At 44.4% G+C, this 23,484-nt stretch overlaps 1 long non-coding RNA gene across 1 annotated transcript in view; it reads left to right on the forward strand.

Moving 5' to 3' along the window:
• Window positions 1-19,481, forward strand: part of LOC130276038 (uncharacterized) — a 176,771-nt gene extending 157,290 nt beyond the window's left edge. The window contains exon 3 of the long non-coding RNA XR_008844993.1: window positions 19,401-19,481. This is a non-coding gene — a long non-coding RNA (uncharacterized LOC130276038). The remainder of the gene's footprint in view (window positions 1-19,400) is intronic.
• The last annotated feature ends 4,003 nt before the right edge of the window (window positions 19,482-23,484 follow it).

Consider the following 23,484-nt stretch of genomic DNA (forward strand, 5'->3'; position numbering starts at 1 on the left):
GAGCTCTGTGTTTCAAAAAGAAAAGAATTAACACCAATAACACTGATCACAGGCGTGTTAATACACGCCAGTGATCAGCATAGGAGATCAGTGTGTCCCTATGGGATCTATAACACTGCAAAAAAAAGTGTTAATAAAGGTCCTTTAACCCCTTCCCTAATAAAAGTTTGAATCACCCTCCTTTTCCCATAAAAAAAATAAAACCGTGTAAATAAAAATAAACATATGTGGTATCACCGCGTGCGTAAATGTCCGAACTATAAAAATATATCATTAATTAAACTGCACGGTCAATGGCGTACATGTAAACAAAATCCAAAGTCCCAAAAAGTGTATTTTGGTCACTTTTTATACCATTAAAAAAATGAATAAAAAGTGATCAAAAAGTCCAATCAAAACAAAAATCATACCGATAAAAACTTCAGATCACGGCGCAAAAAATGAGTCCTCATACCGCCCTGTACGTGGAAAAATAAAAAAGTTACAGGGGTCAGAACGTGACATTTTTAAACATATAAATTTTCCTGCATGTAGTTATGATTTTTTTCCAGAAGTACGACAAAATCAAACCTATATAAGTAGGGTATCATTTTAATCGTATGGGCCTACAGAATAATGATAAGGTGTAATTTTTACCGAAATATGCACTGCGTAGAAACGGAAGCCCCCAAAAGTTACAAAATGGCCTTTTTTCCTTGATTTTGTCGCACAATGATTTTTTTCCGTTTCGCCGTGCATTTTTGGGTAAAATTACTAATGTCACTGCAAAGTAGAATTGGTGATGCAAAAAACAAGCCATAATATGGATTTTTAGGTGGAAAATTGAAAGGGTTATGATTTTTAAAAGGTAAGGAGGAAAAAACGAAAGTGCAAAAATGGAAAAACCCTGAGTCCTTAAGGGGTTAATTATTCTGTATAAACACTAACATTGTGACAATTAATGTAGTAGATTTATTTTCTACCAGGCATAAATGAAGCATCCTTCACAAATGCAGATCCTAGAGCAGGGGTCTTCAACCTACGGACCTCCAGATATTGCAAAACTACAACTCCCAGCATGCACGGACAGCCAACGGAGGTCCGCAGGTTGAAGACCACTGTCCTAGAGGGTAAACAAGCAGGTGATGATAGGAATGTTGGGAGAACTGATGGACTGATGCCTGCAGAATTATGAATGCAGCTCTGGAATAGAAAGTAAGCTATGCAACATATAAAAACCATCCAAGCGTGCCCATAGATTTTTATATAGCAGTATATGCTTTTGTGGTAGGGCCTTGGGGGTGTAGTGTAGTTGGGGTGTTGCTTCGGTACATGAGGGGTTAATTTAACCCCCGTCACTCGTGACGCCAGGGTGAGGGTTAATACGTTGAGGTGAATCTTCGGCCTATCGCCACCCTTCCCAGAAACGATAGGTGCGTGCTTAAATGAATGAAGGTCCACAATAGAGATGAACTTGAACTTGTATAAACTTTACTGAGGTACTTGCGGTACATCCAATTAACAGCAACAGTCTTAGCAATAGAGTCTCTATGTAGTACAGCAGTGATTGACAGATGCTGCGGACCGTTAGCTTATCCAAAGGACTAATAGAATTAGGATTGATGCAGAGATCCGTCCGGATTTAGGGGTCTGTTTAGGTCCAGTGATCTTGCAGACTTAACAGGGATTGAGATAACTCACAGTTTTGTAAGCCGTTGCCGCAAGGCTTGGGCCTAGTCACTGCTGCTGACAGCTGCGCAGATCCTCCTCTATCAGCAGCCCACGAGGAAAGAGAGAGAGTAATGGCCGCCGCTCCCTTATATGAGCAGGGGCAGGGCCGTTTTGGATTGGTCCATGTCAGCTGTCACTCACTATTACAATGCATGGTGGGCGATCACCTGACTTCCTCCAAAGGTCCTTGAACCATAAAACCATAGAGTTTTGGAACGCATCACGTGACCCGCAGGTCCTGCGACACTACAACAAGGTAAGTACACTTTATTTACATATTTACACATTGAATTTGAATAATTTTAACTATTACAGGGGTGACAAGGGGCTAACTATTGATGAGGACCCCACCGGTACCTTGGGACTCTGACTTTGGGGACCTCACCACAAGGTAACGGATGCAATCCGGTACCGGGACACCAAATTATTATTATTTTTTTTTCAAGAATAATTTTTATTAAAGGTTTTACATAATATACAAACAAGCCAGGTACATCCGTCAGAAGGCGACATTGTAGAATAACAACAGCATACAATACATATGTAATTTCGCAGTTTAAGAGAACTAAAATAAAGAAAACATATCTGAAAACTTAAATGACTGTCGTGTCTGTTCTATGCAGATAGGGATTTCTAGTGTTAGCAGTGCAGTAGTACATACAATTACAGAGGTGCGTGTAGAGTAGTAACAGCACAGGGTGTATCTGAGGTGCATGTATCCATTTATCAGAGGCCTGTAGTGGATTCAATCTTTACACAGTGAGGAGACTGATTCCAGTAGTGCCATTTAGCCAGGAAGGTTTTATAAGTACAGTCTCCCAACAAAATTATTCTATCATAGGAATAAGTAAGATTTATAGCCGAGGGCAAATCAATGGAATCAGGAAGAAGATTTCCAGTGGCGTAATAGCACCGTTTTAGCAGTAACACAAATTATGCACGTCAAGGCCCTACCTTTCTGTTGTAATCCATCAATCCCTATTAGTAAAAGAGCCAATTGTGGGGACCAGGGTATGGGCCAGGGGAAAATAGAATCCAACAGATCTGTACAAGCAGACCAATACGGTTGAACAAGTGGACATGTCCACAATATGTGTAAGAGTGTCCCTTTTTGTGTGCACCCTCTCCAACAACTATTGGAGATCGTGGGGTAGATACAAGCTAATCTATCAGGGGTATAGTACCATCTTAGTGTAGTTTTCATGGCGGACTCTACATGAGCTGCACATTTCAGGTGTAAACGTATCATTTTGAAAGAGCCCTGCCATTCTTCAGGCATTAAAGAAATATTAAGTTCCCTCTCCCAAGTTCGTAAGGAATGAGACTTAGAGAATTGAGCGGAATGAATGAGGATAGCAGTATATGCTTAGTTACTACTTTATGCAAATCCTCTTTGAAAACAAAGGGAACCTGTCCTAGCTAGCATAGGAGTTGGCTACCAATTGTGGGGATAGTTGGTAAATAGAGTTGGTTGCTTGGGCCGCTTAGCCAATCACCTACTGACGTCGGACATCGCTGTGGTCGGTTATTGGCTGAGCCACAGTGTGATGCATTGACCAGTCAACCCAGAAGAAAAAGGCAGTAGAGGACTGGGGCAGCAATACCAGTACACCGAGGAAGTGGCAGGAGCTGAGTCTTGTTTGTTGTTTTATATTCTGGCAGCCTGGGTATAATGGCAGAAGTAATTCCTCTTGAATTCTCCGCTCCATATTAATGCACATCTCCTCTGCCCATTGACTTTAATGTTATTTCCGCTGGCCTGTTCACACTGCGGAAATTCTGATAGCAGAATTCCGACGCTGAATTCTGTTCCGCTTGAAGAAAGAGCATGTTCATTCTTCAAGCGGAATCCGCGAGCAGAATCCAATAGAAGTCAAGGGTAAAACAAAATTCCGCCCAACATCGTTTTCAAGTGGAGTTCGAGCGGAATTCAGAAAAGTAGATAAATAGCTTCCTAATGATCCCTTTACACAGATTCATTATCGGGCAAATAAGAAGAGTTCCTAGGAACACTTGTTCCCAATAATCGTCCCGTCAAAGGGACAGCGATCGGCCAAAGAAAAAGCAAACACTTGTTTGTTGTCTGATCGGATCTTTGTGCGGCCATTTAAAATTGTTGTTCATAAACTGGGGTTGTGTGGCTGACAGTAATGTATTTATTGAGCCGCACAAATAATGTAGCAATTGTTCATGTGACCCAGTCCCACGGTTAAAAGGGTACTCCACTGGAAAACATTTTTCTTTTTTATCAACTGGTGCCAGAAAGTTGAACAGATTTGTAAATTACTTCTATTAAAATATCATACTCCTTCCAGTACTTATCAGCTGCTGTATGATCCACAGGAAGTTCTTTTCTTTTTGAATTTCCTTTCTGTTTGACCACAGTGCTCTCTGCTGACACTTCTGTCCATTTTAGGAACTGTCCAGAGCAGGATAGGTTTTCTATGAGGATTTGTTCCTACTCTGGACAGTTCCTAAAATGTACAGAGTAGGGATCGACCGATAACGATTTTTTTAGGGCCGATACCGATAATCTGTCACCTTTCAGGCCGATAGCCGATAACTTATACCGATATTCCGGTATAAGTTATCGGCTATTTCAACCCCCCGGCGGGGCAGAAGCCGTTGCAGTTCAATGATTTAAAGCAGGCGCTTTAAATCAATGAACTGCAACGGCTTTTGTGGTGCCAGAGACCGCCGCCCGCTTCTCTCCCCCTGCCTGTCCTGGGGTCCTGAGTCTAACCACCACAGTTGCCCCGTCCTCTGCCCACATACCGCCGCTGCCCCCCCCATCCTCTGCCCCCGTATCGCCCCCCCCCCCATCGCCCCCCCCCCCATCCATAGTTACATAGTTACATAGTTAGTACGGTCGAAAAAAGACATATGTCCATCAAGTTCAACCAGGGAATTAAGGGGTAGGGGTGTGGCGCGATATTGGGGAAGGGATGAGATTTTATATTTCTTCATAAGCATTAATGTTATTTTGTTCCAGGAATGTATCTAATCCTGTTTTAAAGCTGTTAATTGTTCCTGCTGTGACCAGTTCCTGAGGTAGACCGTTCCATAAATTCACAGTCCTCACGGTAAAGAAGGCGTGTCGCCCCTTGAGACTAAACTTTTTCTTCTCCAGACGGAGGTGTTATAATTACCTGTTCCCGGGGGGGGGGGGCGATGGGGCGCTGTCACTGTGCGCACTGATGGTGACGTTACGTTGGGGACGTCACTCGTCATTGCACAGCAACAGCGCAGGAGCCAGAAGGATCGCGGACCCCGGGAACAGGTAATTATAAAACCGGGGATGGGGGGAGGCGATGGGGCGGCGGTGGTATGTGGGCAGAGGATGGGGGGGAGGCGATGGGACAGCGGCATGTGGCCAGAGGGTGGGGGGAGGCAATGGGGCAGTGGTGGCAGTATGTGGGCAGAGGATGGGGGGAGGCAATGGGGCAGCGGTGGTATGTGGGCAGAGGATGGGGGGAGGCAATGGGGCAGCAGCGGCGACGGTCGTCTCTGGCCGGGGGGTGGGGCATTATTGGCATATCGGCAAGGTAATTGCCGATACCGATAATCGTGATTATCGGCCGATAATATCGGTCAAACCGATAATCGGTCGATCCCTAGTACAGAGGTGTCAGCAGAGAGCACTGTGGTCAGGAAGAAAGGAAATTCAAAAAGAAATCAACTTCCTGTGGAGCGTACAGCAGCTGATAAGTACTGGAAGGATTAAGATTTCTTAATAGAAGCAATTTACAGGTCTGTTTAACTTTCCGGCACCAGTTGAATAAAAAATAAATAAAAAATAAAATGTTTTTCAGTGGAGTACCCCTTTAAAAAAGAATTGTATGGACTTTGTAGTGTGTCGGCCTGTGTAAAATGGCCCTTACTGTAGTTTTGCTCATCTCTGATGGTAAATGTTAACGGTAAATGTTAATACCTGTTTAATCCTCAAAGCATATTCATTCACTGTGGAACAAAAGTCTCGGGTGATTATTAAGATCTGTTAAAGATATAAGGTCCTGCAGGAATTGTACTGACGTTTCCTTATGGAAAAATCTGTCATTTCAGCACTGACAGAAACAAATCCTTCCCAATGAATACTTTCCAGTAGAGGGGCGTTCCTCATTGACCTATGTACCAAATAATAATGTTTCATTTCTCATATTTTGTACAATTTACAGTATGCTACTTCCATCAGTTTAGTCAGGACATACTAACTACAGTTATATATCAGACAGGAGGCTCATATCTTATGCATTAATCTTTCTTTATTAATGCCCATAGCAGAAAAAGTTCACTATTCAATGTAAAGAAAATGAACAGAAACTCAAAACTACAACTCCCAGCAGTCCTAGGGCCACAGTGGCCACTCCTAACCCTGTAGCCCCTATATAAGGACTGCCCCATAATAGATCTTCCTCTTTCTTTCTGCTCATAGCAGATTTCAGATAAGTAATTCCATATATCCTAATATATATTTCAGTTATATCTGGCGCTTATATAGCCTGGAGAAGGTACCTTAACCCCTTAAGGACTCAGGGTTTTTCAGCTTTTGCACTTTTGTTTTTTCCTCCTTACCTTTTAAAAATCATAACCCTTTCAATTTTCCACCTAAAAATCCATATTATGGCTTATTTTTTGCGTCGCCAATTCTACTTTGCAGTGACATTAGTCATTTTACCCAAAAATGCATGGCGAAACGGAAAAAAAAATCATTGTGCGACAAAATCGAAGAAAAAACACCATTTTGTAACTTTTGGGGGCTTCCGTTTCTACGCAGTGCATATTTCGGTAAAAATTACACCTTATCATTATTCTGTAGGTCCATACGATTAAAATGATACCCTACTTATATAGGTTTGATTTTGTCGTACTTCTGGAAAAAATTATAACTACATGCAGGAAAATTTATACATTTAAAAATGTCATCTTCTGACCCCTATAACTTTTTTATTTTTCCACGTACAGGGCGGTATGAGGACTCATTTTTTGCGCCGTGATCTGAAGTTTTTATTGGTATGATTTTTGTTTTGATCGGACTTTTTGATCACTTTTATTCATTTTTTAATGGTATAAAAAGTGACCAAAAATGAGCTTTTTTTGACTTTGGAATTTTTTTGCGCGTACGCCATTGACCGTGCGGTTTAATTAATGACATATTTTTATAGTTCGGACATTTACGCACGCGGCGATACCACATATGTTTATTTATTTATTTTTTTACACTGTTATTTTTTTATGGGAAAAGGGGGGTGATTCAAACTTTTATTAGGGAAGGTGTTAAATTACCTTTATTAACACTTTTTTTTTACTTTTTTTGCTATGCACGGCGCGGCGCTCTGACGTCATGCGCCGCGCCGTTCAGCGCATAGCAACGACGCCGGGGACGCACGACGGAGGCCTGGAGCAGCGCGGACCCGACTCAAGTAATTATGCCACCGGGGATGGGGGGAGGCAACGGGGCAGCGGCGCCGGCAATGGGTGCCGCTGCCCCTTCTCTCCCCCTGGCTGTCGGCGCCGCTTCTCTCCCTGGCTATCGGCGCCGGCACCGATAGTCAGGGGGACAGAACGGGCAGCGGCGCCGATAACCAGGGGGTGAAAAGGGCCGACAGCAGCGCTCTAGACCCCAGGAAAGGCAGGGGGAGAGAAGCGGGCAGCGACGGCCTCTCTCCCCCTGCCTTTCCTGGGGGTGTATCGGCGTATAACATGCACACAGACTTTAGGCTAAAAATTTTAGCCTAAAAAGTGCGTGTTATACGCCGATAAATACGGTATATGTCCTGCGTCGTTAAGGGGTTAAGTCCTTCTCCCTCGCTATAGGGTGCTATTTTATTATTTTTGTCTATTTTTATCTATTTTATCTATTTTTATATATATATTCTTTTATATACTTAATTATTATTATATAGATATATCTCCTTATCTCTACCTATATCGCCGTTTCTCTACCTGTGACGGAATTTCTCGGGGCCTCTTTCCCCTTCTATTACCTTCTCCCTGTTCTTCTCTATCTCCTTCCGCCATTTTACCTTTGCACCTTTTTTCCCGTCCTCCTTCTTCTTCGCTCCTTCGCGCGCGCGCGGGCGGGCGGGCAGGGGGGCAGGTCCTCGTCGTCAGGCCGCGTCTTTCGGCGCAGCCCTTGTTGGTTCTAAGGGCGGACCCAACTGACGTTTCGGTGGGCGGTCCCTGCCGGAGCCAATAGTGTTTCCAGGAGACGTAGTCTCGTGAGACTTCGTCCCTGGTTTTCTGTACTCCTGGGCTCTCCTCCCACCGTAGCGCCAGTGCAGTGCTAACTGTGTGGAGGTCGGAGTCTGGACTTGTCTTTGCTCACAGTAAGCTCTCTGTCATTTAGTTTAATAGAACTGTCAGGATACTTGTTAGCTTGTCAGTTCTCCCATCCTATCGGATATTTAAAAACTAATTATCATGTCTGATGCTTCCACATCTGCTCCCACTGGGGGGGATGAATTAACCTTAGATACAGCACAATTCATGAGTGCATCCCAAATCCAGGAACTCATAAATAGGTCCGTTCAAGCAGCCCTGGCCTCAACTATTGCTCCAGCAGGCTCCCATCAGGTGCTGTCTTTGACCCCTATTCCGCTGTCCCACAGCGATGAGCCGCCTTCAAAAAGGGTAAAGCCTCCCAGAAAAGGAAGCATACAGTTGCGGCTTCTGACTCCCCGGCAGGGGAAGTAAATAATATGCCACAGGCAGCTCCCCCCATGGACTGCCGACCCATGCATCCTACAGACTCCAAACGACCACTGGGCCTCAGGGAGTTACCAAAGAGGCAGAGGTCCGCCAGGCGGGCCAAGCCCGATTCATATGTAGAACCCTCGGACGAGGAATCAGATAATGAATCGGGCGAGACTTTGGTCTCCGAGTCTGATTCCCAGGATGAGGATGCTGGGCCCTCGGCGTTCACCACTAACGCCGACCCTGAACCCCAGGGTGAGGTCATCCTAGATGCCCTAGGTGAACCACTTTTCTACCCAGACGCGATATCCCACCCTCGCTCTGGCGACTGGACCCCGCTACCTCATGTATCCAAGTATGTAGAGTTCTGGGCACGTAGGGCCATTGAAAGGACTAACCGTAACAAACTGCGGGCGGAATGCCCCAGACCTTTCATTCCGAAGAAAGTGGTCGCTACCCCAGAGGTAGACCCTATCCTAGCCAAATACCTGGGTAAATCGGGAAAATTCCCGAAAAAAGGAATAGAACGGTCTCTAAAGACCATCCAGGATCGTATTTTAGACCTATTGGGCCCACTCACAAAGATCCTGAACCTTTCAGAACAAGCCGCTGCGACGGATCAACCCGTGGATCTGATCCAACTCCGAGGGTGGGCCCAAAGGGCCATATGTCTGGTCGGCAGTGCCAATACGGCGTGCTCTACTGAACGCAGGCACTCTATCCTTATGCGGCTTGACCCGCAATTGAACCAGGACCCTCGGCAGAGGGTACGCTTTTTGGGTATAACCTGGTTAAAGATATTAACAAATTTGTTGGGCTCTTCAATAGTCTAGACAAGGCACAAACCTCACTAAAAAAATCAGGGGCCAACAAGGTTTTCCCCCGGGCCGGCAGAAGTAGGGGCCGCTCTGCCGGCTGGACCCCTTCATACAGGCCATATGCTAGGACAACAGCCCCACCGCTGTATCCCCAGGCTCCACACTCCTATGCCATGCCAGTGGCGCAACCGGCGCCATTCTTCCCACCCAGAGGCAGACCATGGCGCGGCCGTGGAGGCAGAGGATATCCCCGATCTCGCCCACCTACCGGTAAGTGTTCCACCCATTCCACTGTCACGCATTCCTGTGGGGGGACGTCTGCAGTATTTTATCCACGCCTGGTCTGCGATTACGGCAGACGCGTGGATTCTCGCTGCTATAACGGGTTACCATATAGACCTTCTAACCCCTCCGGAACTGGGCGTAATACCCCTTCCCATCCGGTTTTCACAACAAAATGTTGCTCTCATAGACAAAGAACTGCAGGACCTTTTGTCCAAACGGGCGGTTGTAGAGGTCAATCCGTCATCCCAGGGGTTTGTCAGCAACCTTTTCCTCATCAAGAAAAAAGGGGGCGGATTCCGTCCCGTGATAAACCTTCGGGATCTAAACCAGCATGTCGCCTATCGACATTTCAAAATGGAAGGCATCCATTGCCTTCGGGACCTTCTGCAAACGGGAGACTGGCTGGTGAAGGTGGACTTAAAGGACGCCTACCTCACCGTTCCCATGGACCCATTTTCACAACAACTACTCCGTTTCCTCAACTACTCCGTTTACTTGCCTCCCATTCGGTCTCTCGTCCGCCCCCTGGTGCTTCACCAAACTCTTGAAACCAGTGGTGGCCTCCCTGAGGAGCAGAGGGGTTCTTCTGATCATTTATCTGGACGACATCCACATCATGGCTCACTCAAAAAATCAAGCCTCTCTCCACTTGAGGTGGACGATTTCCCTGTTACAAGGACTGGGATTCCTAATCAACCACGAGAAATCAGTCCTCGTCCCAGCCCAAGAGCTGGAGTTCTTGGGTTTTTTGGTGGACACCAATCAGGCTGTGTTGCGCCTACCCAAGGCGAAGTTGGCTCTCATTCGCAAAGAGATCAGGGCAGTTTTGCGCAAAGGCTACTTGTCCTTGCGGACCCTGGCTCGCCTGGTGGGTCTCTTAGCGGCCTCCATTCAGGTCATATTTCCGGCCCCTCTACACTACAGGGCCCTCCAGAGACTCGAAATCCTTCATCTACGACAAGGTCTCAAGTATGCAGACAAGATACCCCTCGATGCGGAGGCCAAGGCAGAATTGCGGTGGTGGCTGTGTCATGCCGTCGAATGGAACGGCAAGAAGATCTTCAACTCCAATCCGGACTTCATTCTAGAGTCGGATGCAAGCCGCCTAGGTTGGGGCGCTCGTTTCGGAGACGCCGCTACGGGAGGGACCTGGTCCTCAGAGGAATCCCTCCTTCACATCAATGCCTTGGAACTTCTGGCAGCGTCATTTGCCGTCAGGAGTTTCCTATCGGAGGTGTCCAAGTGCTGCGTATTATTACGTATGGACAATGTTGCGGCGGTATGTCAACCGCCTAGGGGGCACCAGATCCAAAATCCTTGCCGACATCGCAAGGGATTTTTGGCATTTTTGTCTCTCTCGCAATATATTGGTGGAATATATTCCGCGGGTTTCCAATACGGTAGCCGATTGGAATTCTCGCTATCTCCTAGACTCCAGCAACTGGCGTCTGGATCGTTCCATCTTCCTTCAGCTGAATCTCCTTTGGGGTCCGTTGAGCATAGATCTCTTTGCCTCGCGCCTCAATCATCATCTACCTCGATTCTTCAGCTGGAGGCCGGGCCCAGAGGCAGCTGCGGTCGACGCCTTTCGCCAGATATGGCCGGAGGGGACACATTATGCATTTCCCCCGTTCTCCATGATTCCCACGGTTCTCCTACACTTAGCGAACCAGAGGGCGACAATTGTGTTGATCACCCCATGGTGGCCGACACAGCCTTGGCTTCCCCTCCTTCTGGGGATGACTTTGGATTATCCCAGGTTACTGCCGATTTTCCTGCAGATTCTCTCCAACCCAACCAGGGGTATCCACCCTCTGGTAGCGGAGGGCAATCTGACTCTCCTGGCGTGGTTGGTTTCAGGGTGCCAGACACGGACAGCGACCTTTCTCAATCAGCTAGGGACCTCCTCGCCCTGGCCTGGGCCCCCGGGACTCGATCGGCATATTGATCAGCCTGGAGACTTTGGGTGCGTTGGTGTGATCAACGACAGGTTGATCCCGTACAAGTGCCTATATCTATAGTGGTGAATTATCTGGCGGATTCTTTTGAATCCGGTAAATCATTCAGCTCCATCAACGTGTACCGGTCGTCAATTTCCGCTTACCACTATCCTGTGGACTCATTGCCGGTCGGCAAACATTCATTAGTGTGTAGGTTGTTGCGAGGCATCAAATTTAAGCGTCCTCCACGTCCTAAATATCAATCCACCTGGGATGTTTCCCGATTGCTTGACATGTTCTCTAGGTAGGAGGACAATTAGGCGCTTTCTTTGCGACTGTTGTCCTACAAACTTACGGTCCTGTTATGCCTGGTCTCAATCAAGAGAGTCTCGGACGTTAAAGCCCTGGACATCTCTAGGCGTCAATTCTCGCCTCAAGGTGTAAAATTCTCGGTGGTACGTAGGACCAAAACGGGTTTACATTCAGTTTTCTACCCTTCTTTTCCAGTGCATCCTCGTCTCTGCGTTGTTCGTTGCCTACAGGCATACGAGTCGCTCACTCCTACGTTCTCCTGACTTTTCTCAACTCCTTGTCTCTTATGTCAAGCCTCATCATCCGGTCACCTCCGCAACTCTGGCACGGTGGGTCCGATCCGCCATGGAGATGGCGGGCATAGACATATCCCTTTTTGGGGCACACTCGTCCAGGGGGGCTATGGCTACTAAAGTGATCCCGGCGGGTGGTTCCCTTGCTGATCTTTTAACGGCGGCCGATTGGTCTTCTGAGTCCACCTTTCGCCATTTCTACTTCAGGCCGGAGGAACATGTCTCCATGTCGGTTTTATGATGATTTGTTCTGTGTTTCGTATATTTTATGCTTAGAATGTTAGCTTTGAACCTGCATAAGATATGAGCCTCCTGTCTGATATATAAATCGAGATTTTCCTAGCTTGTGATGGAAAATATTAGTTATATGAAGACAGGAGGCGAGTATCTTCCCTCCCTACCCAACCCTATTACGTTTCTACATTCTCTTTTCAGGGTACTGATCACGGCAGCTGGTTCCTGTGCACGGATGACCTGTTGGTCGAATGCGTTTGGTTTATATAGGGTCCCCGTTGGGACGAAGTTGAAGTTCCCCCAGTTTGCCTCCGGAAGCTGAGACATCGGGCCGGTTGGTCGAAGAGTCTGGAGGTTGCAGGGACGTCCGCTTGGAATTCATGGTTCCGGTGAAACGGCGTTTCGCATACAGAAAGAGGAAGATCTATTATGGGGCAGTCCTTATATAGGGGCTACAGGGTTAGGAGTGGCCACTGTGGCCCTAGGACTGCTGGGAGTTGTAGTTTTGAGTTTCTGTTCATTTTCTTTACATTGAATAGTGAACTTTTTCTGCTATGGGCATTAATAAAGAAAGATTAATGCATAAGATACTCGTCTTCTGTCTTCATATAACTAATATTTTCCGTCACAAGCTAGGAAAATCTCGATTTACTAATGACTATTTTCTATTATTATTAATAGCAAACTAGAATTTCAGCATTGATGGACTCAGTGAGGATTAGGGGGGGAGTAAGGAGAAGCTCAATCATTTTCATGTTTTAATGTCGCCCCCTGGTCACTCAGTTGAATGGAGGCCGCAGACCAGAGCTGAGATAAGGGATTGTTTTGTTACAGGGAGGCTACAGACAGTTTTCATATCACAAGATTGTGGTTTTGTAGATGCCACTGATGTCCTAAGATAAAGTAAATTCTCTCTTCTAATTTTTACATCTTGCTTTCTGCATGTATGAGATAAAAGGGATGTTAACCACTACCTGAACTACACTGAAAACCCATAGTCAGGTGGAAATGTTTACTTACACACCAAGCAGATCTAGAGGCAACTTCATATATCTGATGACACAAACTATCAGTTCACTAAGAACATCAACATATATCTTGTATCCTTTAACAAACCCATAATTGGCTTTACTTAAAAGGGGTATTTCATGATAGAAAAATGTATTCATATCAAGTGGCTCCAGAAAGTTGAACAGATTAGTAAATTACTTCAATTAAAAAATCTTAATCCTACCATCGGCTGCTGAAGTTGAGTTGTTCTTTTCTGTCTGACAACAGTGCTCTCTGCGGACACCTCTGTCTGTCTCAGGAACTGTCTGGAAAAGGAGAGGTTTGCGATGGGGATTTGCTGCTACTCTGAACAGTTCCTGAGACAGACAGGCAGGTGTCAGCAGAGAGCACTGTGGTGAGACAGAAAAGAACAACTCAACTTCAGCAGCTGGTAAGTACTGGTAGGATTAAGATTTTTTTTAATAGAAGTAATTTACAAAACCTGTTTTACTTTCTGGAGCCAGTTGATATGAAAAAAATAATTTAAAAAAATTGTTACCCTATGGGCTTTTTAAAGAGAATGTGTTATGTATTTAATTTGTTTCCTTATGTCAGTGTTTCCCAACCAGGGTGCCTCCAGCTGTTGCAAAACTACAACTCCCAGCATGCTCGGACATCTGGAGGCACACTGGTTGGAAAACACTGTCTTATGTGCAGTAAATGTAAATATGTAGAAGAAACATTTTTCTAAATGCTGTGTGTGTGGGGAGGGGGAGGGGGAGGGGGAGGGAGAGGGAGAGGGAGAGGGAGAGGGAGAGGGAGAGGGAGAGGGAGAGGGAGAGGGAGAGGGAGAGGGAGAGGGAGAGGGAGAGGGAGAGGGAGAGGGAGAGGGAGAGGGAGAGGGAGAGGGAGAGAGGGAGAGGGAGAGGGAGAGAGGGAGAGGGAGAGAGGGAGAGGGAGAGGGAGAGGGAGAGGGAGAGGGAGAGGGAGAGAGAGAGGGAGAGAGAGAGAGAGAGAGAGAGAGAGAGAGAGAGAGAGAGAGAGAGAGATTTTTTATTTTTTTTTTACTTGAGTAAAATACTGCACTTTCACTAAAAACCAGGGTAGGGTCAAACACTGCGCATATACAGCGTATTTCACACTGCGCAGCAGGAAATCCGCTGTGTATTCTCCATGGGAGCCCTGTGTGGACACTGATGTTTGGAGGCAAGGCCAGCGTGCTAACTCTACTGTGGAGCATGGGCCTATCCAGTGGGTTAACAATACATTTGGGGGGCCCCTGCGAGACCTAATGAGGAGGCCCCTAAGCTCCTCCCCCACAAGGAATGACACACCCATGCCAATGTACCCCACCCATACCAAATTGCTTCACCCATACTGATATGCACCATCCATGGGCATTTTCTATGGACGTATGAAGAGCATGTAAGTAATTTGTTTTTAAATGCCACTGTAGTGTACAATATATAGTGTAGATAAAATAAAACAATTATCTGTCTTACGACCTAAGTAAATAAATAAGTGAGGACTGCCATACAGTGCACCCCCTGAATATAATACTGCCACACACTGCACCCTCTGAGTATAATACTGCCACACACTGCACCATCTGAATATAACCCTGCCACACAGTGCACCCTCTGAATATAACCCTGCCACACAGTGCACCCTCTGAATATAACCCTGCCACACAGTGCACCCTCTGAATATAATACTACCACACACTGTACCTCTGAATATAATACTGCCACTCACTGCACCCACTTAATATAATACTGCCACACACTGCACCCTCTGAATATAATATCACCGACGGATCAGTTACGTGTAACCCTACCCATAAAGGTCAGGGGTTTGCTGTTGTTGGTGCTAGCTGTGGTAGCTGGTGTTGCCCTTGAGAGCTGCACAAAAAAAAAAGACGGTTGGCAGTGGTGGGCCCTCATAGCAATGCCCCTGCTGGGGGCGCCTACCTAGATGGGGCCCCCTCGCACTGCAGGGGCCTCCGCTTCACCATTACACACATTATACATACACACACAAATAATACACACACATATCAACACCCCACCCCCGTCCTCCGCCTCCCAGGGGTGGACTGACAACTCATGGGGCCCCCGGGCAATAGATGATCATGGGGCCCACTGTGCACCCACCCATGTGTAAGCCACACCCATATAGATGCCCCGCCCACATACAATAAATGCAAAATTATTTTGTGAAATTGAAAATAATTTTGTAGGTCCATATGATTACGATATCCAATTTATGTAGGTTTTGTTTTATTTCACTACTTTTTGTGAGAAAATTACCATGCATAACATGTTCCCATTCTGAACCCTATAACACTTATTTTTTCATATACAAGACTATATGAGGGACCATTTTTTTGCAGCATGATCTGTAGTATTTATTGGAACCATTTTAGTTTAGATGGAAATTTTTGATCGCTCTTTATTACTTTTTTATGGTGTATGATGTGACCAAAAAGCAGCAATTCTAGACTTTGGTAATTTTTTTTACATTTACGTCATTCACTGTCCTCTCCTAATATCCTCACTGACATCGACCCCACACATCACCGCAGAGTGCTCAGATATAACCGCTGACATCACTCCATGACACCACCCCCCAACAAGTAACATAATTTATGTACACAGTGACTCCACCAGCAGAATAGTGAGTACAGCTCTGGAGTATAAAACAGGATATCACTCAGGATCAGTACAGGATAAGTAATGTAATGTATGTATACAGTGACCTCACCAGCAGAATAGAGAGTACAGCTCTGGAGTATAAAACAGGATATCACGCAGGATCAGTACAGGATAAGTAATGTAATGTATGTACACAGTGACTCCACCAGCAGAATAGTGAGTACAGCTCTGGAGTATAAAACAGGATATCACGCAGGATCAGTACAGGATAAGTAATGTCATGTATGTACGCAGTGACCCCACCAGCAGAATAGTGAATACAGCTCTGGAGTATAATACAGGATATAACTCAGGATCAGTACAGGATAAGTAATGTAATGTATGTACACAGTGACCTCACCAGCAGAATAGTGAGTACAGCTCTGGAGTATAAAACAGGATATCACGCAGGATCAGTACAGGATAAGTAATGTCATGTATGTACGCAGTGACCCCACCAGCAGAATAGTGAATACAGCTCTGGAGTATAATACAGGATATCACTCAGGATCAGTACGGGATAAGTAATGTAATGTATGTACACAGTGACCTCACCAGCAGAATAGTGAGTACAGCTCTGGAGTATAAAACAGGATATCACGCAGGATCAGTACAGGATAAGTAATGTAATGTATGTACACAGTGACTCCACCAGCAGAAAAGTGAGTACAGCTCTGGAGTATAAAACAGGATATCACGCAGGATCAGTACAGGATAAGTAATGTCATGTATGTACGCAGTGACCCCACCAGCAGAATAGTGAATACAGCTCTGGAGTATAATACAGGATATCACTCAGGATCAGTACGGGATAAATAATGTAATGTATGTACACAGTGACCTCACCAGCAGAATAGTGAGTACAGCTCTGGAATATAATACAGGATATCACTCAGGATCAGTATGGGATAAGTAATGTATGTACACAGTGACCCCATGAGCAGAATAGTGAGTACAGCTCTGGGGTATAATACAGGATATAACTCAGGATCAGTACAGGATAAGTAATGTAATGTATGTACACAGTGACCTCACCAGCAGAATAGTGAGTACAGCTCTGGAGTATAATACAGAATATAACTCAGGATCATTACAGGATAAGTAATGTAATGTATGTACACAGTGACCTCACCAGCAGAATAGTGAGTGCAGCTCTGGAGTATAATACAGGATATAACTCAGGATCAGTACAGGATAAGTAATGTAATGTATGTACACAGTAACCTCACCAGAAGAATAGTGAGTGCAGCTCTGGAGTATAAAACAGGATATAGCTCAGGATCAGTACCGGATAAGTAATGTAATGTATGTACACAGTGACCCTACCAGCAGAATGGTGAGTACAGCTCTGGAGTATAATACAGGATATAACTCAGGATCAGTACAGGATAAGTAAAGTAATGTATGTATACAGTGACCTCACCAGCAGAAAAGTGAGTACAGCTCTGGAGTATAATACAGGATATAACTCAGGATCAGTACAGGATAAGTAAAGTAATGTATGTATACAGTGACCTCACCAGCAGAATAGTGAGTACAGCTCTGGAGTATAATACAGGATATAACTCAGGATCAGTACCGGATAAGTAATGTAATGTATGTACACAGTGACCTCACCAGCAGAATAGTGAGTACAGCTCTGGGGTATAATACAGGATATAACTCAGGATCAGTACAGGATAAGTAATGTATGTACACAGTGACCTCACCAGCAGAATAGTGAGTACAGCTCTGGAGTATAATACAGGATATAACTCAGGATCAGTACGGGATAAGTAATGTAATGTATGTACACAGTGACCCTACCAGCAGAATAGTGAGTACAGCTCTGGGGTATAATACAGGATATAACTCAGGATCAGTACAGGATAAGTAAAGTAATGTATGTATACAGTGACCTCACCAGCAGAATAGTGAGTACAGCTCTGGAGTATAATACAGGATATAACTCAGGATCAGTACCGGATAAGTAATGTAATGTATGTACACAGTGACCTCACCAGCAGAATAGTGAGTACAGCTCTGGGGTATAATACAGGATATAACTCAGGATCAGTACAGGATAAGTAATGTATGTACACAGTGACCTCACCAGCAGAATAGTGAGTACAGCTCTGGAGTATAATACAGGATATAACTCAGGATCAGTACGGGATAAGTAATGTAATGTATGTACACAGTGACCCTACCAGCAGAATAGTGAGTACAGCTCTGGGGTATAATACAGGATATAACTCAGGATCAGTACGGGATAAGTAATGTAATGTATGTACACAGTGACCCTACCAGCAGAATAGTGAGTACAGCTCTGGAATATAATACAGGATATAACTCAGGATCAGTACCGGATAAGTTTGGAATACTACAAACTCTATCTGCTGCCATTGAAAAGATATGTGCCTATCCATACAGGTGAGCCCTAGGCAGAAATAAACAAATACACCATGACATTTTCGTAAACATGAAACATAAACACTGTTATAAATTTCATATATTTATTCTTAAACGGCAATCAACATTTTTATAGACTGAGATGTTGTTCCTTAATGTTCTATTTAAAATAATATCCCCAGAGGAATTTTCCCTTTTGTGTAAATAAGAACAAGAAAAGACCAAATACCTCCGTCTAGTTAAGTTCTTTTGGCATAAAGACAGATTGGTCGATGCGTGGAGGACAGCTTCCAATCACCCAGGGTAACATTCCCCACATTAAACTCTAACTGAAGACTCAGAGTTAAAATATGTTCTTAATAAAGTATAACATTTTATGGTCATTATGCGATACACTCAACTTAAAAAGAGCAGAACTGCTGAGAAAGTCATTTCCAATAAAGCTCTCAGATTTCTATACTTGGGTCAAGAGCCCGGGGAGAAAAATTAAAGAAAACACGAACTCATGCACAAATTAATTAAAGATATTTCCACTAATATATTAGAGCAGTGTCCTGAGGCAAGGCCAGCCTCTCTACAAAATATGGTAATATTCAATCTGTGGTCTTTCCATCAAAACGTTCAGTTCAAAAACGTTTAGAATCAAATTGGCAGCTCCATGATAGGAAGAAAAAACCCGTCTAGGTAGATTCTGTACAATGTGAAAATACTTCAAATAAATCTGTGCAATGAGTAAAGAAAACCCTGGAGGATAACATAGGAAGGATCACTCGCTGCATCCTAATGACAAATCAGGCTGCGGCCATACAAAATAGAGGATTATCTTTTAGTCTGGGTGCGGGTAGAAAATGGAAACGGTGTAGAAAAACATTACTGGCATGAAATGATTTACAATGTAATTGGACCACCTATTCTTCATTCATCTCGGGTGTCGTGCATCCACTTGAACTGTGTCACTCATTTTTAAAATTGACCAAGCTTATGGTTCTTTCTTCAGAGAACTCTAACCCTTACGTCTTCATTTCCGAAACTACCCATTAGATCTACCATGACAATTATCTGGATGGCTCAGCTGCGGAGGGGAGCGATTGATAGAAACAGCAAAGCAGGGGAGGCAGCAAGGTAAGGATGTGCAGAGGACTTCCACAAGCCACGAGAATGTTTGAAATCTGCAGGTAAAAGGTAACTACAGAGTTACAGCTATTTTTTTTTTAAATTAAAGTAGTGGTCTCCAAACCGTGGACCTTTACGATGCAACATGGATAAAAGGTATTTTTTAGTCCTAATTAGTTTAGTATTTTTTAGTCTTAGTTATGATCTCTATAGAACAGGAAGTGTTAGACTATTATAATTCTCAAGGACCAGAGTAAAAACTGCAAGATTGAGATCTTTTTTTGCATAGATAGTGATTAGAGATGAGCGAACTTACAGTAAATTCGATTTGTCATGAACTTCTCGGCTCGGCAGTTGATGACTTTTCCTGCATAAATTAGTTCAGCTTTCAGGTGCTCCCGTGGGCTGGAAAAGGTGGATACAGTCCTAGGAGACTCTTTCCTAGGACTGTATCCACCTTTTCCAGCCCACCGGAGCACCGGAAAGCTGAAATAATTTATGCAGGAAAAGTCAGCAACCGCCGAGCTGAGAAGTTCGTGACGAATCGAATTTACTGTAAGTTCGCTCATCTCTAATAGTGATATTAAAAAAAAAAACTATAAAAAAAAACAGACAATCACTGAAGATAAAAAATATTTCCCCTATGATATAACTTACTAATATAGTGTTATCCCAAATTGTATTAACTTCAAGGTGCTTTTTCATAATTCACCCCTGACAGGAAGTTGTGTAGCTCTATTATGTTCCAAGTGGTGTTGTTTTCTGCGTCCTGGCTCCTCCCTCTCTCCCAAGACAACACATTATCCTCTGCTGTCTCAGTAGGTGTGGCTGGATATGGTCTTTGATCTCTAGTCCCGCCCCATGATGTCATCCCCGTCTCTCTGTCATATACACATAAATCTTTATCGGGCCATGTTGCATGTGATGAACAATGCCACAGGCAGAGCAGCAGGCAGGAAATGAGTAGCAGGTGCTGCAATCTCATTGTGAAATCCTCTACAGTGAGATGAGATGTTCTGCAACAGCTCTGGATGGGGGACTGGCAGGAGTGCTGAGTAGGTAGAGTAGCAGCACTGTGATGAAGAGCTGATGCAAAGCACGGCATTCTGGGAATTGTGGTACTGAGCAACTGCTCAACCAGGAAGTGCAGGACTAAGACCCCAAAAACAAATACATTTTTGGTGGTTTCAGAACTGGGGAAGACAAGTAAGCAATGCTCCTGCAGCGTTTTTATATTTTTATCCAAATATTTTTTTAATCATTTATAACATAAATGATGGATATAAACAGTAGGTCATTTTATGACTACACATTCCTTTTACGATAGATCATCATGTATGGTCATGGGGGTTTGATTCCTAAAACCAAAACTGAAAGAAGAGCAAAAGAAGGCAAAGGGCTGCTGTATCCGGGGAGGGGGTGGGGGGGGGTCAATGGAACCCTTGCAATGAAGTGTACAACAGATGAAGTCCACCGTGCTGCTGCCGTAGGGTAGTGGAAAGCATCTGCAGGAGAATCAGGAGTGTGCAAAGTAAATATCCCTTGATAGGCGCTGCACTCAGTGTGGAAAGTGATTATCAAATTTAAAGTTTCAAAGCTTTATTAATCCAGTTACGTGTTTTGGGTGCTATACCCTTCATCAGATTAGCATAAAAAACAAATGCATACATGTCTTATATATACAATTCAAATGTGCACCAAAAAGGGCGGGAGGGGCCATAACCGGAAGTATAGTTATGTAAGAGAAATAAAATGTACTGTATATATTAAATCAAATGATCAAAATGTATAATGCTAATCTCATTAGTGATATATTAAGAACAATCAGTAAAAAAAAACATAACAATAGATGGTAAATGAAAAGACAATCATAGACAATCGGGACAGTGCACGTATCACAGTCTGTATGCCAAAGATCCGGTGATGTCAGGAGCCGCACACAGCGTACGGTATGGACCGCCATTAGATACCATTAGAATTACTGTAAAATTTAGAAAGATCATAGTCAAAATGGGAAATTACTCCCCAATATACACACCTAATCAAATAGGATACAAAATATATAATAAATTAATATAAAACAAATGAATACGTAATACGTAATCCACTTACGTCAAGTACGTACTCCTCCTGCTAGTCCGCCATAGCCAACTTGTAAATGACTCGTGTTCCACGTACATATATTCTTTGTTAGTACACTGCTCAAAAAAAAAAAATAAAGGGAACACTTAAACAACACAATGTAACTCCAAGTCAATGACACTTCTGTGAAATCACACTGTCCACTCAGGAAGCCACACTGATTGACAATCAATTTCACATGCTGTTGTGCAAATGGAACAGACAACAGGTGGAAATTATAGACAATTAGCAAGACACCCCCAATAAAGGAGTGGTTCTGCAGGTGGTGACCACAGACCACTTCTCAGTTCCTATGCTTCCTGGCTGTTGTTCGGGTCAATTTTGAATGCTGGCAGTGCTTTCATTCTAGTGGTAGCATGAGACGAAGTCTACAACCCACACAAGTGGCTCAGGTAGTGCAGCTCATTCAGGATGGCACATCAATGCGAGCTGTGGCAAGGTTTGCTGTGTCTGTCAGCGTAGTGTCCAGAGCATGGAGGCGCTACCAGGAGACAGGCCAGAACATCAGGAGGCGTGGAGGAGGCCGTAGAAGGGTAACAACCCAGCAGCAGGACTGCTACCTCCGCCTTTGTGCAAGGAGGAGCACTGCCACAGCCCTGCAAAATGACCTCCAGCAGGCCACAAATGTGCATCTGTCCACTCAAACAGTCAGAAACAGACTGCATGAGGGTGGTATGAGGGCCCGACGTTCACAGGTGGGGGTTGTGCTTACGGCCCAACACCTTGCAGGACGTTTGGCATTTGCCAGAGAACACTAAGATTGGCAAATTTGCCACTGGCACCCTGTGCTCTTCAGAGATGAAAGCAGGTTCACTGAGCACATGTGACAGACGTGACAGAGTCTGGAGACGCCGTGGAGAAGGTTCTGCTGCCTGCAACATCCTCCAGCATGACCGGTTTGGCAGTGGGTCAGTAATGGTGTGGGGTGGCATTTCTTTGGGGGGTCGCACAGTCCTCCATGTGCTTGCCCAGGCATTGTAGGGAGGTCATACGGGCACGTGGAGGCCACACCTACTACTGAGCCTCATTTTGACTTGTTTTAAGGACATTACATCAAAGTTGGATCAGCCTGTAGTGTGGTTTTCCACTTTGATTTTGAGTGTGACTCCATATCCAGATCTCCATGGGTTGATAAATTTGATTTCGATTGATAATTTTTGTGTGATTTTGTTGTCAGCGCATTCAACTATGTGAAGACGAAAGTATTTCATACGATTATTTAATTCATTCAGATCTAGGATCTGTTATCTTAGTGTTCCCTTTATTTTTTTGAGCAGTGTATATATAGCTGCCCAAATCTACATTATTTTTTTATTCTTCCTTTATTTAACTAATTGTCATACCTATCTAATTACTATCCATACCACTGACATGGTGGTGTTGGTGCGCTCCGTACCTCGTTCTGGTTTTATATTAATTTATCATATATTGTGTACCTTATATGATCAGGTGTGTAAATTCGGGAATAATATCCCATTTTGATTATGATCTTCCTAATTTTTACAGTAATTCTAATTGTATCCTCTCTTTTGCTACACTGTTAGTTCTGGTCCACACGGTACACTGTGTGCGGCTCAAGCCTCGTTCCCGACATACAGACTGTAATACGTGCAGTGTCCCGATCGTCTATGATTGTCTTTTCATTTACTATTACAGTGACCCCCCGACTTATAATGGCCTCGACATATGATCATTTCAACATATGATGGCCTCTCAGAGCCCATCGTATGTTGAAGGCAGCATCGACATATGATGCTGCTGTGTGTCGGGGCCATTGTACAAACAGCTATCTGACAGCGCTGACAACTTCAGTAACTGACAGATAGTTGTATAATGTGCCCCGTGTGCCCCGTTCTGCCTCCTGTTACTC

This window comes from Hyla sarda, chromosome 6 (assembly GCF_029499605.1).
Source record: "Hyla sarda isolate aHylSar1 chromosome 6, aHylSar1.hap1, whole genome shotgun sequence".
Taxonomy (NCBI): domain Eukaryota; kingdom Metazoa; phylum Chordata; class Amphibia; order Anura; family Hylidae; genus Hyla; species Hyla sarda.